An 18379-nucleotide genomic window follows, 5' to 3' on the forward strand; every position below is an offset into this window, starting at 1 on the left:
AAAAACGAGCACTTTAGGAATGAAACTCCTCATACGACATTTGCATTCACATATGACTGCGAATACCTGTGGCTGAATTAAGTGTGAAGTGCCTGCAAATCTCGCACGAGTTCTGTTTTCAGCTAATGTTACCGCGGTGGATGCTGAGGGGTCGCGACTGTGCTAAAGCACACTTAAAACATGCTCGGCCACATTTCTAATCCCCCTCCTCCCTCACGATGTCTCACTACCCTCCCTCCTCCATCAACCACCCACCCCCTCTCCATCAACCACCCACCCCCCTGTTCCCCTAGGAAGAAAACTGGGCAACATCTGGCTGAGTTTATGAGAGAGAGAGAGAGAGAGAGAGAGAGCGAGAGAGAGAGAGAGGGAGAGAGAGAGAGAAAGAATTGGTAGACCATGAAAACTGGGAAGAATTCTTTCTTGGGCAGTGCAAGAGTCTATTGTTGTAGTTGCCATTAGTGGCGGTGAAACTTTAATCTTGTGAAAATACCCATTGTTGCACTCAAATTTACCAATAACACTGTCGATGTCAATGTTCACATTATTGTCTTTCTGATAAAACACATGTTGGTGTTCTTATGCAAACAACTTTTATTCAAACAACAGAAACAAGCTGACCACTGCAAAACACTGTAGAGCAAGTCAAGGGTGAATAGCGTTACCCCTAAACTTTCACAGTCATCACAATCATGAGAGCAGCACGAAACCACACATGCACACACACACACACACACACACACACACACACGCACACGCGCACACACACACACACACACACACAGTACAAAAACTGTACATATTAGGTAAGGGCCCGATGGAAATACTGTTTTACAGTTGAATCAAAACACAACGATACTGTACATTATCGTCACCTCAGGTCAAGCTCCAGTACAGTGAAAAAAGTAACGACACAGTGCTGTAAAACGCAAGTCACTTCATTATAAACAGATTAGACCACTCAGATTCACAGGATCAATAAATAGACAACAAAATAACACATCACTCATCAGTATAAGTCACACACAGCTGTTACAACTTCAGACAAAAAAAAGAAAGAGTGGCACTCAAAACTGTTTCGGATGTAGAAAAGCAAACAGAACATGATATTGGTTCATTAAACAAATGCACAGCAGGCTAAAAGGAACACAAGGAGAAATGTATAAACAGACTGTTCTTACAGTAAGCTGGCTGATTTGAGGTCAGCTTTATTTCTTTTCCTGTTAATTAAGGTCCTGATTTTTAGAGAAGGTGTAAGCTGATCCTCAAACTGTTTTGTGGGGCATCTTCAGCCTAAACATGCCATTTATTGTTGATCTCTCCGCAGTAAGTAGGAGATAGACAAGCAAATGAGTAACTAGGGTGGTTTACTGGTAGTCTTGGATCAGAAATGATTCAGATGCAGTCGCATTTCAGTAATTTGTTTCAGCAGACAGGGACATCTCCTTTGGCACGGTACATCAAGAAGGTCTCGGTGGATTGTGGATTTTGAGGTCCATGTTGTGATATTTACAAAAGTCCCGACATTTAGCTGTAGAAGTAAACACATTCATGCCACCATAAACCAGTCCGGGCTTGGCATGGGTTTACGGCTAGTTCCGCTGGCTCAGCTTAGCCACACTAGTAGTCGACAGTGGTGGAGTGATTGTCGGTTGATGTGAAGCCAGAGCTCTGTAGCACCGCAGTACTGTAAAATGAATCCAGCTCCCAGTCTATTGAAAACAGCTAGGGAAATGAAGGCAGCGGACCACTTGCCAATACCTTGAAGCTCCACACTGAAGACTGATGCTTTGATGAGGGACATTCACCCACAATGGGGCCATGGCATTTGTCAGTGAAGAAGAGAAATGCATTGCAATGGTGGCTCCTGGAGCGTGTGTAGGCTATATCTGTTTATGTGTGTTTATATGTGGTGACGGTGGGTTGAATGTGTGTAGCTTGCAGTTGAAACTCCTGAGCCTCTTGGTACCTGGCTCTCCAAGCAGCTGTGGAAAGAAAAAGCAAGAATAAGCATTAGTGTGAGAGGTCACGCACAAAGATTAGAAAAAAACAAAAGAAAAACAAATGCTAAAATCCACACAGGAGTATGAAGATTCAAGCCAAAGATCTTAAGTTGTTTTTAATTTCCTCAGTCGTGTCCTAAAAAGTTACCTCACACAATTACATTGCTTGTTAATGAGCAAAGAGAACTCAGATAATCAGGACCAGCGTAGATAGTTTGAGATAGTTTCGTTTTCTTAGCTATAGCTTGACCATTTTGTTCCTCTAACTGTCGGGCGAGTCTCCAGTGCTCCTTAAGAATGCTCTAAATGCGGTTGGCAGCAGCCCAAACATCAAGTGCTCATTAATAAAAAAGAAAAAAAAAAAAACTATTGGAATGTGTCTGTTATTCAGGCCGCACAGCAGTCAGCAACAACTCACTTTTTTCCTGAGGGTTAGGTTGTGAAAAAAACAGAAACAATGATGTATGTCTAGCACGCTGGGGGCGCCTCATTGGCTGAGCAAACAGGCCCCAAAATAACTACCAATCACCGAAGACGTTATCATCAGTCACTCAGAGAGGACAGCGCGAATGAACTTAAAACTTTGTATGCTGATGGTCAGAGATATGCACGGGTTAAGTTGGGGAATGTGCTAGATGGAGATGATTTGACTTCTTGTCAAATCTTGAACGAAAGAGTGTCACCAGTTTAAAGGATACATCTTAACTAAGAGTGTATTGAGTATGAAGAGGAATGTCAAATTGCATGGAATGTGTCCAGTTCTGCAGGGCTGGTCACACTCTTCCTGTCTCACTCTGATTGGCTGCCAGGCAAAGAAGGACCATCCATTACAGCCGGGAGTAAATAAACAGGCACAGCAATTAAAGTGCCATCATTTGTTATGCAACACAAGTTGTGTGTGTGTGTGTACATGTAAGCCTGCTTTTACGTGTGTCCAAATGTGTGTCTGCACATGTACACGCTCGTGTGTGTGTGTGTGTGAATTTGTGTATGTGTGTTGGACGCCATTCTCAAGTTTCCTTGCCGTCGTCTGCACTTAAATTAATGATTTGGTGCTAGAGAATCAACAAATATGGCCCCCGGCAGGGCATAATAGAGAGCACGACCTGCCTGTGGATGTGCTTGAAGACTGCTCCTCTTTCTTCTCTGTCAACACCTCACTACCTCCACACAACAGACGCATTCACCACACAAACTCACTTGTGACGTCTGTGTTCGCGTTGTTAATGAGGAAGTATGTGTGGCTATGTGGTCATGAACGTGTGTACGCTTATCGGCCCGTGATTATTTTGCATGTCAGCGAGTTGTGACAGAGTGTTAAAATTATACGGAATTTTATGTTCCAGAGTTTAAAGTGCTGCACTTGCGGTCGTGATTGTGTCTGCTTTAGAAACATGTGACAAAGCAAAGCATATTATATCAGCCAAGAAAGCTAGAACCATGCTCTGGATAATTTAGTGAGCTCAAATGGCTCTGACAGGCTGCTTAAAGCCTTTTCAGCCCAAAGGTCATTGTCCACAATTTTCTGCATCATCAGCTGCTAAAGGCAGCGAAAAAAAAGAAAAAAAAAAAAGAAAAGCCAGCCACACTTATGCTGCAGTGCACAAAGAGAACATTTTACCGAGTTGTATACTGTTTTTCAAAGTAGCTCCAACTGTGTGTGGTTGCCCTTTTCACTGCTACCATTCCACTTCTTTAAGAAATTACAAGGAACAAAGAAGACTGACATTGGATTCAAATTAAATTTCGAAGTGAGTTCATTTGATTAAAAACAACTGAGATTAAACAAGCTGTTCTGTCTGTTCGTGTTCAGACTTTTCCATTAAATCACTTGTCCCATTGGATATTTTTCAAGTGCTGCAATGGTGATGATATAAAATACCTGCAGGTGATGTGCACAAGAGGACATTAGCCACAAAGTGGTAAACACACATGGAGATTTCATTGATCAAACATGCGATGTGCAGCAGTAAGGCTGCATGAGGACTGGATGGGTAGGAATGTGATAAATTGTACTGTAATATCCAAACTCTGACCTGAATGCACACAGGAATGACTACTGATAAAACTAAAACATTAACACTTGACACTCACTCAGACAGATCAGACGCAACCCTTCCATTATCATATTGAGCCACTTCACTTAAAGTAGGTTTAGTGGAGGGGAAAAAGCACACTTGCTAATGGATTTCCCTCTTCACACACACACACACACACACACACACACGATTCTTTTGTGCTTTGCTTGGATTTAGATCACGATTATACCGTCCTCTTGAACTGAAAATTGTACATTTAAATAGTGAACGATCATTTCTCTCTCTCCCTCAAAGCACTCTGCCATCATCTCCTTCTAACTCCAATCAGCCATTCCTATCTTCTACTCCCTGCGTAACCCTCATCCTCCTTCCCGCTACTCCACTTTCAGTGTGCTTGATGATGGGATCAGACAGGGTGAACACTTTCTCATATTAATACTGGTTTAGTCTGCTTCTGGAGACAGGAAAATGATTGGCTTACCAACATTTGCAAATGTCCACTGCAGAAACAGAGTTCTAGTTGGGGGTGAAAACCCATTTACACAGCCTGGTACCCCTGTGTTAATTAAACAGAGTGTATATTGTCTTTAAGATTGACCAGCGACCAGTGTTGTGTATCTACATGCACAATATCCCTGTTGAAATTCCAGGTAATCTAAATGAGGTGAAATCCTCAAGAAATGTACTAGTCTGTCTTTCTGTCTATCTGTCTGTCTTCGTCATAAGGGATGGATATCAAACCTGAGAGTCTGGATGTGAGCAGCCAAACCCCTTCTTGTCTGTAAGTGCTACTAATATAAACTGCCTGTTAAATGGATCCTTGCAGAGTTTTGGGACCACCAATGTTAAAGTGCTGCTCTTTCACTTGGAATTACCCTGTGGTCGGTGTTCTTTCACTCCTACAGAAAAAAGAGAAACACACCAAATTCAATTACTAGTACAAAGATTTGCCCCCCTTCACCTCACCCTACCGAGAGGAGAGATGTAAAACCAGCCATTCGGTGGTATGAATGGGGCAGATTTTGGGGGTGAAATATAGGAAGGGAGAGAGAAGTGACAACTAGAAACTGAACTGGCTTTCTAACTGTTTTGTGTGAGTAGTAAATGATGAAATTGTTGAGATACTTTGTGAATACAGACCTAGTATGTGACCACAGAAAACATCATTTTTCAGATAGGATGTTCTATTTAACCTCGGAAAAGAAGGTCAGAGGAAAACCAGTTATGACAAAATGCCCTGCAATGGAAACAATGACAAAACATATCACCACTCTTATCATATGTCTGATTTATTGAATGTGGAGTCTATGCTGTAATGGTGATTCAGCGTGCTCAGTGATGGTGCAGTGTTTAAGGTAATCCATTACAGCAAATGTGATAAAAAGCACTTAAAATCTGGTCCAGTTCCAAATCATTGATCTGATGTCACACGTTCCCATGAACTAGAAACTCAGATTACATATTAGATGAGTAAAAACAAGATCCAGATCTGTGCACACATGCCCATCCAATCATTTTGAAACCATAGCCTTTTAAAACCCTTAAAAAATATGGTCTACATCAAGTCGTCCTAGGAAGAGAGAACATCTTCTCTGTAACAATTGCTTCAAGAGCTCGCTCTTTCTTCCCTACATTTCTCCCTTTTTTCCCTCTCTTTCTTTTTTCTGCCTGACTTTTACAACTTCCTCCTGGTTGGGGCTGCAGCTCTAACCCAAACAAAACTCCATTTTTTAGTTATTGGCCCTCATGGCATGTAATGGAGAATCAAGCTAATTATCCCTACAGCTGTTTTCACTTGCTTTTTATGTAAGCAATACCTGGCTGATCCAGAGAGCAACAGTGAGGCCCTTCTTAGCGCTCCAGGCTGGCTGGAATTAGAGAGCAAAATGCCAGGTTTTCCTCCCCCCCATACTGCCCGTGTGTACCCCTGCACCCATCTCCCAGCACACAACCCGACCCAACCAAACCCAGCCCCGACACAACCCCCCGCACACCCGAAGCTTCCATTTCCACTCCCTCACACACTTCTCCAGCTCCCTCTTTGATGTTTCACAAAGCAGCCGTTCAACAGTTAAGATGGCTCTGTATGACAAGCGCTCATTTTCTTCCACTGAAGGTCCCCAGTAATTAATGAAGGAAGGGGAAGGTGTGGCACGGATTGAATTGGAACCATCTTCTGCTGTCATAGGACTAGAAAGAGAGAGAGAGCGAGAGCAAAAAGAAAGAGGGAGGGAAAGAAAGACAGAGCGCAGGAGAAAAGGGGGGGTAAAGAGTGAAAGAAAACAATCCCTCACAGGCTAATTACATAATTTCCTTCATCTGAGCAAACACATGCTGGGTGAAAGCAAGTGTGAGCAAGCTTCGCAGATGCCAGGCCAAGAGGTGCTGAGGAGACCTACTAACACAGTCTACAACTACTCTCTAGCAATGGACAGTCCGTGCCACAAAGGCACTGAGCCAGATCTCAGAGGCAACACTATCTACACAGTTTGTAGCTTTTTAGGGATTCATATCCACAACTTAAGTATCGATCCTCCTTTCTCCAACAATTTCAGGGTAAACTGACTCCGCGCAGATAAACAATTGCCGGTGTAATGTTCCCCTTCACAGTTCATACCTCGCTGCAGCCAGAAATCTGTTCAGCACAAACACCACTAGGTGGAGTTGACTGTTGATGAAAAAAATACATATATCTCACGCATCAATCTCATTAAACTCCCACAGAGAGGCAGCGTGCATCTGTAAGTGAGTATACTTCACATGTGCCATTTCTGAGCTTTCTTCTCCCTCAAACACTGCTTCACTAGCGTGCATCCACTCTTTGTGCTCCATCAAAGTGACATCTGGTTTGAAATTGACAAAGACAGAGAGAGAGAAACACAGAAGGAGACACTGGTAGCAATTTGAAAACTTCTATTATTTCTATTACTTCACCTAAATTATAGAAAAGACTCTGCCTCTTCGAAAGGTAAAAGAGTAACCCCTCCCTCCAACTCTCCCCCTCTCCCTTTCTCTCTTTTTTTTTTTGTCTCTAATCCTTTGAGGAATGATGGAGGGCTCTGTGTGGAATGGTGGTGAGTTCCCTGAGTCCAGCCAAGGTGTGCCCATGTACAAATGATACGGGTGGAATCTGCAGTGCCTACTCCTAATGTGGAGGTTGTTTTGACATTTTGCTCTCACAGACACAAGCACCCCTGAACACGCACATGTACTATACTGTACTATACTGAGTAACGAACATTTAAGTGCATGTTGAGATTCACACACACACACACACACTACAAAGGCACAGATATCAAAAAGGGAGGGAGAAAAATATAATTGGCACAACATGTTCAAATATTCATTTATCAGTTAAATGCCCCAAGGCGAAAAAGAAACTATGTTCATAAAAGGTGCATAATGTTCATGCAGGTCCAAAATACAGGTCTGCGCAACAACAATAAAAGGTGCATGGAATTCTATCTCCTGGCTCCCAAATTCCTCTCCTCCGCCTCCTCCTCCTCCTCCTCCTCCCCCACTCTCTCTCTCTTGATCTGTCTCTCTTAGCACTCAGAAGTTCATCTCCGACTAATCTCACTCATTTACTCCTTTCAGCCTTTTTTTTTTTTTTTTTTTTTAAATCACAAGATTCTTTCTCTTCTCCCCTCTCTCGCTCTGAGCACAGTATGAGTGGCAGTGTTTATGTTATTGAGAGAAATGTCGAGAACTCTACTGTGGACCAGCTGCATCTGTGTCAAACAGTATGCCTGTGAGTGCCTGTATGGCTGTGTATACAACCCACCACGGTACCGATTTTTCACAGTGAGAATAGCGTGGGGATCCTGGTGAGCTTGTGTCCCATAACAACACCTTGACCTGGAGCTAAACCTCACTGTGGAGCAGCGGCGGCCCATCGGAACGCAGGCCGCAGAGCCTTGAACGCGCCTGCATCCAGACACCAGCACAGGCCCAGCCAGGCAGGGGAGACAAGTGAAACCTGAGCCCACATTAAAGCACCTCCATCAGGTAGGAGATCAGGGGAGGCCTCCATGCTCTCAGTGTCTGCGGGGGTCCGGGCCTCTGGAGCCCTATCTCACCTCCATCTGGAAAGAGAATCTGAGGGTAGTCTGATGGTCTGATAAGAGGCCATGCCAACTGACACGGTAACAGCCTCTCACCCCCATTCGGAAAAAAAGAAAAAAGAAAAAAGAAAAAACCCCAAAGTGGATGCAAGTCTAGCTATGGTGCACTCTTTATGCGGGTATGGGAGGGAAGATGGAGGGCTTGGTGTGCGGGGTGTGGGTGTGTGGTGGCATTCATTTTGCTTTGAAGGTTTGACCTAGTACCCTGAAATGCATACACACGCACCACGTTTACAGAAGTTCACTTTGAAAAACACGCATACGTTAAGACTTTCTCTCTGGCTTTCTTTGTGCGTTTAAACACAAAGAGTGTACACACACGCCCACACACATAAATGTGGGCAAAAGACATGTCTAACATGATGTCATAATTCATATTTGTGTTTTATAAGGGAGGAAAGTTTCCATGCAGGAGATACAGTGTGGGTTGGAGTCAAGACCTTGTTCCTGAAAGATGGAAAAGAAGGACAGCGAGCCAGACAAGCGGTGAAAGTCCTGCTGCTACACAAACAGCAAACAGAAACACATTTTATGCACCATAAATGTTTCTTATCTTCTACCTCTTTTTCTTCCTTTTCATATTTATGTTTATGTGTGTGCATGTCCCCAAAAAATACTGCTATGGTCATTCAAGTAGTCACCCCTCTGTTGCTTCCTGGTGCGCTATTAATGCTCCACCCTCCTCTTGATGTCTTCTCAAGATGACACCAACTCCACTGACCCATCAGTCCTTACTCCTGACCCAGCAAGTCTCTTCCTCCCTCTCACTGCCCACAGACTCACTGTTTCTCCATCTGTTCTTTATTGCCCATAGTTCAGTTCCGTCTCTTAACTGATTTGCCCTTCTAACATACCAGGCTGGAGACATAGCATCTTTTTTTCCCTGTTCTGTTTTTCTATAGAAACTGAATTTCTAAAAGTGGAGAATGACCACACAAATTTGACAGAATACAGGCAATGAAAACTGCACTTTGTGTTTTATAAGTCCCTGCCTGACTGACGGGCGTAACACAGATGAATAAGAAAAAGTGTGATTTCTGAGCGTCATCTGAGCTATAGCAACAGAGATTTTTGAACATGAGCCTAATATGTGAATGTGTGTGAATGTGTGCTTGCTATAAATGGGCACAGAGACAATAGAGCTGGACTTTTGGATTTAAAATAGTTTGGTTTGGTCTGGTTTGGTCATCTCGGATCTATTTAGGATCACTTGAACCAGTTAAGCAAATAAATGTGATCCGTCAGATCTCAATCTGCTCTGAAGGAAAAACAAGCTCACCTTTACATATTGTAAGTGTGTGTGTTGCTGCGTGTACCTGCGCCTGCACGTGGATATGTGTGTGTTTGCCTATGAATCTTTACGTGTGAGTATGTGTGAGTGTGTGCGGGACACTTGTATCAACAAAATCTGATAATAATGTCTATTCAGTAGCTACAAATATTTGAGGTGGACAAGTTCAGGCACAGATTTACATAGTCAGCTAAGATTTGTGTTTGGTCATCAAACATTAGAGCCTCTGCCCATCCAATGTTAACAATGTGTTCATTTATTCATCCGTTCCCCTTGGATGAGGGGTTAACAGATTTTGTTTTGTGGTTTATTCTCTCTTTAGAAGGTGTGTGCCTCTTTCCTGCATATCACGGACAGGCACTGCCTATTTTACTTCTCTTTATTAAACCAAGTGCAAAATGGGTTTACAAACAGGATTTGAGACAGAGTGACAAAGTCGAGGTGGATGTCAAGTGGAGTGAGTGTGTTTGTGCTAGCACAGCTGCAGCGTGGTGCTTAATACCTAAGTAAGTCCGGTCTCAGGAAGAACCAATCATGTTGTTGGCCGAATCTGTTTGCTGCTCCTGGGGTCAGTATAGCCCCAGGATATTAGATACATAGGATATACGCTGGGGATAAAGAGGGAGGCTTTTCACAATGCCTGGTGGTCTGCTAGTGATCTCTACCTCAGCCTGACCTGTGTGTCAGTGTGTGAGTTAAAGGGTGAGGAAGCATGTTTAAAAAAAAAAGATGCCAAACAGTTACTTTTAAAGTCTCCAATTCTGAGCTGTGCAAAATTCAGAGAGAGAGAATAAGGAAAACATTGATTGGGGTTTAAATGATGGTGCGTTCCTAGCTTAGCTGGATTCCTTAAATACACATGAATGTCAGATCAAATAGAGACGAGTGTTTTTTGTGTGCCTATATGTTTGTGTGTGTATGTGCGGTAGGTACGCCAGGCTGTGGGGTCCCACTGCCAGCAGGCATGTTGTGTGGCAGTGAGAGGAGCAGGAAGGGGGATAATCACAAAAGAGGAATGTTTTTTTGGGGGGAAATACCCACCTTTGCAGCCTGGAGGGGGGGAGATAGGGTGTACGGTGGGGCAGTGGGGGTGAGACAGAGGGAAAGACATTGAGCGAGATTTGGTGAAACAGGCTATAGGGGCTCTTGACAGGAGAGGGAGGCCAGAAACACACACATTTGAGTGAAAAACAGTTAAGATATCTGAGCCAGTTATGATTCCTGAGACTTCTCAAAACTCTAAAAGGTCTCTAGAGTGCTGTAAACCCCTAAACATGAAAATGTTTCACTCTGACTAGAACCACTGACACTCCTTGTGCAACCATCTTGAACCTTTAACAACCTTTGGAGCACTCTGTACGACACTATGGAAGGCCCTGCCAGTGAAACTTAAAGGGAGATAGTGCTGATCATAAATAAGCATCGTAGAAAGTGACAGAGGTTTGGCTCTGTGCGCAGATAGAGAGTAAATAATCCTCATTAGTTTTGACAAAGCGACTTATAGTTTTGTGATATTTACTGCTGAAACACACTGTACCCATTAAACAAGTGCTGATAGAGCCATCCACACTGACAGGGCCAGCATTTAACATTTAGTCTTGCTGTGGGATTAATGCAACAGGTTATGATGCACTGGCTAGCACAAGCAAAGCAAATACTCTTTGTTATGATAGCGAGGGGTGATATAGAGTGGAGCAGGGACTGTAATATATGTTAACCTGTCCTCACTCTGTTTATGAAAGTGTGGATGTAGAATATTGATGTGCAGGCTAAGTCAGGATCACTTTTCAACTCTGGTTCATTGAACTTTGATAACGAAAACTCCCGACGTGCCGTTCCAAATATCTTATTGATATCATGACAGTAAAGTAGATGTTGATAGTTTGCATTAAAACGACCTGTGAAAAAAGTGATTTAGTGAGGTGTGCGCAGACTTCCAGTGACTCATAAAATTTGCAGTATGAAATGTTGCCGTGTGCGAACGTATGTGTGTGAACTTGGTCCATTTGTCTGGGTGTTGCTGGGAATAGTATCGGCTTAAGGCTGAAAGAATTCAGGCCTCCCAAGCAAGGTCATGTGCTGATGTTTAGTAGGAGCTTTCTCAGGTCACAGGCTGTGACTTTCAACCATCACTCACATTACTCCACATCTTTGAGTAGTTCTGTTTAACTGGCATACCCCACTTCTCTCCCCCAGTTTGCTGTAATGACGGGTGACAGCCATCTCAGTCCACTTACCTAGTTGAAGGAGAAGTCAACCCAAATAGTTGCTACACATGAAATGGACATTGCATAGTAGATTCAGTAGCCTTATAAGAACTTAGGGTGATTTAGCAAAGATTTGCATAATTCACACCCAATAATTAGATTTGTATATATAATTTTTGGAGTAATTATTGCTTTTAATTCCTGTAACACATAAACACTTGAGGATGAAAAATATAACTAGTGATACATATTATATGATATTAAAGTGGTTGGGCAGTGAACTCAAACCTTAAGAATGTGTATTTTGAGTGAGATGTGATCGCTATATTGGATAATATTTCTATGGTTACACAAGCCAGCTGAGTGGTAAATGTGCCCAGCGGTGGTTAAGCAAACAGAGATTGCTCCCTGGGGTGCCCCGGCCGCGCTGTACCCGCTGCTTGGCTTGGCAACCAGCTCTGCTACGTACTGTACAGTAAAGCTCCACACTAAAGGTCTGATTCCTCCTCTTTCGGTCTGAGACTAATTCTGCATTAGAAAAAAAAAAAAAATGTTACCACCTCTTTTCCCCGTTCCTTCAACTCTGCCCCTTCTGTTAGTGTCCTGCAGAATGGAACACTTAACATAGTACAGCTCACCACAATAAATTAGCATCAGCCCCTGTAACTGCCAGTACACATGTGTATAGTGTTTGTGTTACATGGATAGTGTTTCACTGGGATAATTACATTGTGTCTCTCCCCACCTGGGCTCTGACACATGTTCAACAGCTCAGACAGACACGCCCAACCACCTGTAAGAAATAACACAGTCAGACAGTCAGCGCACAGAGACAGAGAGGGAGTGAGGGACTACGTGTTTCCCTTGTCTCTCCTGTCAGACAGAGCAATAAAGAGACAGTCTGAGGTACTATGTGTCATTTCTCATATTCTTGACTTTGTTCAGTTACACATCGACCCAAACACGCAACAATGTCATGTGCATCGTTGAAAAGTTTCTCCTTATACACGTGTGGAAACAATAATAGGAGAATAAAGAGAAGAAGCTACATTGCTGTCCTTTTTAATTCCACATCTACTTCACACCTGTTCTTTACTAATATTAAGGGTAACCTTGGCTTTGACTGCATGAGTCAGTGGCTTTTTGACTCAAGCTATGACTGAATGCAATGTCTTCGGCAGTAAATATTACAGAAAATCCCCTCCAATTTGAGATTTATGTACACTTGTGAGCACATTCATAGCACATGTAAGGAAGCAGCAAATGACAAAGGCAGAACAAGACGGAGAGAATAAGAGAGGGAGAGAGAACAAGAGACAGAGAGACAGAAACAAGAAGTGATGTTTAAAAAAAAATGGGTGTAATAACAGTGGTTAAGACCTGCTCTTTCATTGAGTAAATCTGGCCGGGGCTATTTCACACTGTAGGAATCTCCTGTCGACCAGATCAAAGGCTCGCCCAGAGACAGGCCTCGTCGAGAACAGGTGACAGCTCCGGCACGCACAGAGGCATTTACACACGCACACACAAACCACCAACGCCACGCGCGCACACACACACACACACACACATTTGAATGAACACACAGTGAGATCAGAAACACAGAGAGTGACAGCTTCTTTTGTGTCTAGATGAGCCTGTGGAGAAGCCTTTCTGCGGAACTTGTAGAAAACCATACATCTATCATCTGAGCTTTGAAAAACCACTTAAAGAGAGTCAATACAGGATACACACACATTCACACACACATACACACATACGCTAAATATGTAGTGGGTAGGACAAAGTACATTCAGACTTTACAAGTATGAGCGTGACATGTACCATATGAGTAGAACATTGATGAGACTAACACATGTACAGTGGACATCTAGCTACAAATGGTATAGGAAGCATGTGGGACTCGAGTGCAGCCTTATGATGGATAGATCTAATATAGAGTGGGCCATATCCAGAGGGGGTGAACATAAGGCTATGTCATCACTGGCCCATCTCTCTCCATACCTTCCATCACTTTTCACTCCCTCCTATAAACAGCAGGATGGGGGATACTGTAACTCCCACACACACAAGGACACACAAACACACACAGACACATACACACACACACACACACACACACAAGGACACATGCACTTGCAGAAAAAAAAAACACTTAGGGATTCAAGCGTACGTGCACACAGGCCTACTCGTTTAATTGCAGTAGAGTCCAGACATCATGCACACAAACGCATGCATGCATATACACAATGACATTTTCACAAAAATCTGGTCTCAGACGAGGCAGTGTTTCCACTTGAGAAAGCTCTGGTTTTGAAATCACGCAATCCAGTATATACTGGGCTTAAACTGCATTCATACGCGCACGCGCACACACACAAGAGAAAAGTGATTTCCATGAAATAACCATGAAATAAAATAAAAGGGAAATAAATGTGTACAGTAGAGCATGGAGACTGCAGGCCCCTCTGGTACACACCTACACACTCATCATTACACATCCCACCCTCTCTCTCTCTCTCTCTCTCTCTCTCTCTCTGCTATTGAGTCCCAGTCTGTATCAAGCTAAGATGCTGAAGGTTTAACATGGGAAGGTCCCACCTTAAACATGCCCATTATGGCCAATAGCTTTTGCTGTTTTCATAGAATATGAGAAGATTACACAGCACTATGACGGGCCAATTACGTCCTTCACTAAAACACACCTCTGTACCAACAACTCTCTAATGATGATGGCTTAAACGTTTTCACCAATAGAGCCCTTTCAGCTGCCCTGGCAGTCACACACAAACATACTCTGCTGGTATAGTTAAATACACACACATTGGTTTACACACACACACTCAGCCACAGATGCTGACTGAGTCAAATTGAATCCTTGTGTTAAATGTATAGAGCATCCCTTCACACCACAAAGGGCTGTCTGTATGTGTGTGTGTGTATGTGTGTGTGTGTGTGTGTCATCCCCATGGGCCAACATTTGCAATCAGGTCAAGGATTGCTTAGTATTGGAACTGAGAAAGAAAGAGACAGAGACAGACTAGAAGTGCCAGCCTTCCTCTCACATCTTCTCAACATCCTTTCTCCATCCCCCTCTCCACTCAAACCTGTGTCACCTCTGACCCAGGTCCAATTCACTACTGTCATTATGCAATTAACACCAATTAAGTCATTTGGCTGTAAGAATGTGTGTGTGCGCGTCTACATGTACGTACGTGCATGCTCGCATTTGTGTGTGCGATAAGCATGTGGATGTATGTGCGCGGGCATGATAGGGCAATTACAGCAGCACAAGGGAGCCTTTTGGAAGCGGAGAGCACTGCAATCAACCAATCAGCCTTCAGATGGCTTTGGCATGAAAAGAGAGCGTGGCCTCTGCTAACCTCAGGGGTCAGCCCCAATTTACTCTATTTACCCACTCAGGAATGACTCTGTGTGTGAAGAAGGAGACACAGAGAGGGAGGGAGAGGGAATGATGAATAGGTATGGAAATGTCTAACTTAGTGAGTGGGAGTGCAATAGAAAACGGGAGAAGGGAAGGAAGGGAGGGAGCGGAGGGATGAAGAGCCTTCGGGTTGTTGGGCAGGTGAATTGATTGTAGCGGGTGGGAGGGTTGGGGGGGGGGGGGGGGGGGGGGGGGGGGGGTTGAGTGGAGAGGCCTTCAGGTTGTGTTTGCAAAGCTAAAAGGCCAGCAGTTGGAGTCCATTTGCTAACAATTTCCCCTTGGAGAGTGGCTCTACACACATAGCATACACACACTTTTCCCACTCTACAAAGCACAGATGAGGAATGACAACTTTACACTTGGCCTGAGCTGTTAAACAGTGAGATGGTTCATCATGATAATAGGGCTGTTTCTGCTAAACAAAAAGTAAAAAATTACTAATACAACAGTAAGGGATTATTACATCACGCCAGTTTCTGTCAGTTGTTTGGACCCAACCCTGTTAATAAGATCACACTTTTGTATGTTTTGCATGTTTTAAGCACAATTTCTATATACAAATCAAAATCATGTTTACATTACAGCTGACCATTTCCTAAAGCATCCCCCATGTTTTTGGATTAATTGTTGATCTTACAGGCAACCGTTAGTTTCTGGTCATGAGAACATTGTATGAACGTTGTATGAAATTTAATTTGTAGATATTTGAAATTTAGTGGAGACAGGTAATCCGTCTATGAACACTTACCTTAATGATGCATTGCAATTCAGCTGGATGCAGGGACCATTTTGGAAATTCTACTTTGTGACGCATTGGACAGCGGTCCAACAACAAAGAGTCAGCTGCCAACAAGCACTGAGTTCATGAGCTATGTTGTCGGAATATCAAACTCAGAAGACAAACAATAAGCACACTAAGAGGCTGTAAAAATGCCAATGCAAATTTTCCTGTTATTCCCAATAAAAAGGTGCTTCTTGGCAACTAACTCTGACATCTCATATTATCCTAATGTTCCGTTTTCAAAATAGTTGCTGGAATGCGACTTTGACGAAGAAAGACATAATGGATCACCTATCTACAGTAATACAAGTTTTAGTTCTGCAAGCCGATTTTCATACTGTAGTGAAATGAATTAAAACCCAATGGCTGTCTGGATAGTATAAAATCTTATCTTCTTGTATTCTTGGCAAAATGGTTGGCAGATGTAAGAATATGTGGGTTTTTTTAGCTACGAGGCTAAAAAAGCAAAACCGCTGCTATGATTCTGTAACTGGTAGACCTCATTGAAAATCCACAGACAAAGAAAAGGTTTGTTTCCTAGCTCTCAGATTTGACACTAGTCAACCTGTATTGATTTTACAATTGAAAAAAAGTCACTGTTTGTTTAGCTCTCCCCACAGAACTAACCAACCTGCTGATCAGTGGCCAGCTGTGAGGTCTGGTGCCAGGGCTGGGCTGCAGAGCAGTGAGTAAAACACAATAGGGCCAGTCAGCCCCTCATCACACCAAACAACCTCCTGGCTACACAACAAGGGGAGGTAGAAAACCAGAAACAGACAGAGAAACTTAAAGAGAAAAGAAAAGAGAAGTAAACACAGATGCTGAGTATTTCCAGTGCTCCTGGTCAATAATATCACATATCTGACGAGAGGGACACAGGTTATTCTATATCTATTGTGTGTGTGAGTGTGAGTGTGTGTGTGTGTGTGTGTGTGTGTGTGTGTGTGTGTGTGTGTGTGTATCAGAACAAAACAGTCCTGCTCCAGGGGTCTTAGATGTAGACTGTAATCAGGACATGATTCTGCCACAGGAAGTCCTCCAGCGAAGGACAGGAAGCAGGAACACAAGGACCACATCATTAGTCTCGCTAGTCTCTCCCAAACCCCACAGCCAATAGGAGCCTTGGACACAGTGAGAAGGGGCGTGGTTGGTGGTGTGTCCCTGAGTGTGCACATGCACTATACATTTTGTATTTCTGTGTGTGGAGCCTGCAGGCTGGTATTAATGACTTACTTGTTTACTGAATGTAATGAGTCCAGGTTGTGTGTGTTTAGTAGAGTCAGAGCAGAACAGTGGAGCAGGGTTGGGCTTATGGCCAGAATACCAGAGCTAAATAACTACAACATATATACACACGCACGCACACACGCACACGCACACACACACACACACACACACACACACACACAGATCCCCAGACAGTGAAGACAAATGAGAAACAAATGGTTCTATTGTATAGTATATACCTTGTCTCCCCTTCTCTCTGTCTTATGATGGCGCAGTGAGAGTGCAGTTTTCAAAATTGTCCGTCCAAGTATCCTCCAACACACACACACACACACTCACACACACACCTCTCCAAAACCCCCACCAACAGCCCTCCTACCACATTCTCACCGCCCCTTCCTTCTCTGTTCTGCAACCCATCAAGACTAAAGAGGCTAATTTCTGTCGATGGCTTACAGGTGGCCAGTGCAAGGTGAACCACATCCACTCTGCTGGCCGACAGACACACACACACACACACACACACACACACACGGGTACGCATACATGCACCAACACTTCGAAAAAAAATCGTGCCTCTAAAACCAGCCCTTTTATAAACCCAATGCCAGACATCAAAGAGAGAAACACACCTTAACACACCTCAAAGGCACCAGAGACACAGAGTTATGCATGTGTGCGTGCATACACACACAAACACACACACATACACACACACACACACACACACATTAAAAGATCCAAACTCAAACATATGCACACTCGTAAACCTTAAAGCATGAAGGATTTCCAACAAATGGTTTGAGGGTCAATCCTAGGCCTGGGACTATCTCATGTTTCCAAACAGAGAAAAAACCTTCTATTGCTTTCATAAAAAAAACTTGTAACTGTTAGAAGTTTTCATGTTCAGGTTCTGCAAAGACTGTTGTACTATTGTGGTAATTCTTAAAAAGTTATCAGCATCCATCTCAAAGTGAGACTTATCTTTTGTGCTGGAAAGTTGCCTTTTGGAAATAGAAATTCTTCAGCTGACAGCAACAATCTACTGAGTGTGAGGTGACTGTTACAAATGACAGCAATATTATGTGGAATGAGGTTCCCTCCAGGTCTAAGCTTTATGTAATTTAGTTCCCACAATTTGCAGATTAGCTCTGAAATTTCATCATTCTTCCAATTTAGCACATGTCACCTTCAATCTCGTAAGTCCCGAGTAAACCACAGCACAGAGACATGCACTAACACACACAAGTGCGCACAAAACT

General features: G+C 43.3%; 1 protein-coding gene and 1 long non-coding RNA gene across 11 annotated transcripts in view; one reads left to right on the top strand and one right to left on the bottom strand.

The window, feature by feature from the left end:
* Positions 1-570: 570 nt before the first annotated feature.
* LOC122982584 (ERC protein 2-like) overlaps positions 571-18379 on the bottom strand; it is a 156735-nt gene continuing 138926 nt past the window's right edge. For all 10 annotated transcript variants that reach the window (XR_006403498.1, XM_044351980.1, XM_044351985.1 and 7 more), the window contains one exon: positions 571-1985. The gene's annotated coding sequence lies outside the window, so the exon portion shown is untranslated. The remainder of the gene's footprint in view (positions 1986-18379) is intronic.
* On the top strand, positions 1905-15892 carry LOC122982586. Its single transcript, XR_006403499.1, has 3 exons — positions 1905-1987; positions 9614-9621; positions 15881-15892. It is a non-coding gene; the product is annotated as an uncharacterized LOC122982586 (long non-coding RNA).

The sequence above is a fragment of the Thunnus albacares genome, chromosome 5, assembly GCF_914725855.1.
Source record: "Thunnus albacares chromosome 5, fThuAlb1.1, whole genome shotgun sequence".
Classification (NCBI taxonomy): Eukaryota; Metazoa; Chordata; class Actinopteri; order Scombriformes; family Scombridae; genus Thunnus; species Thunnus albacares.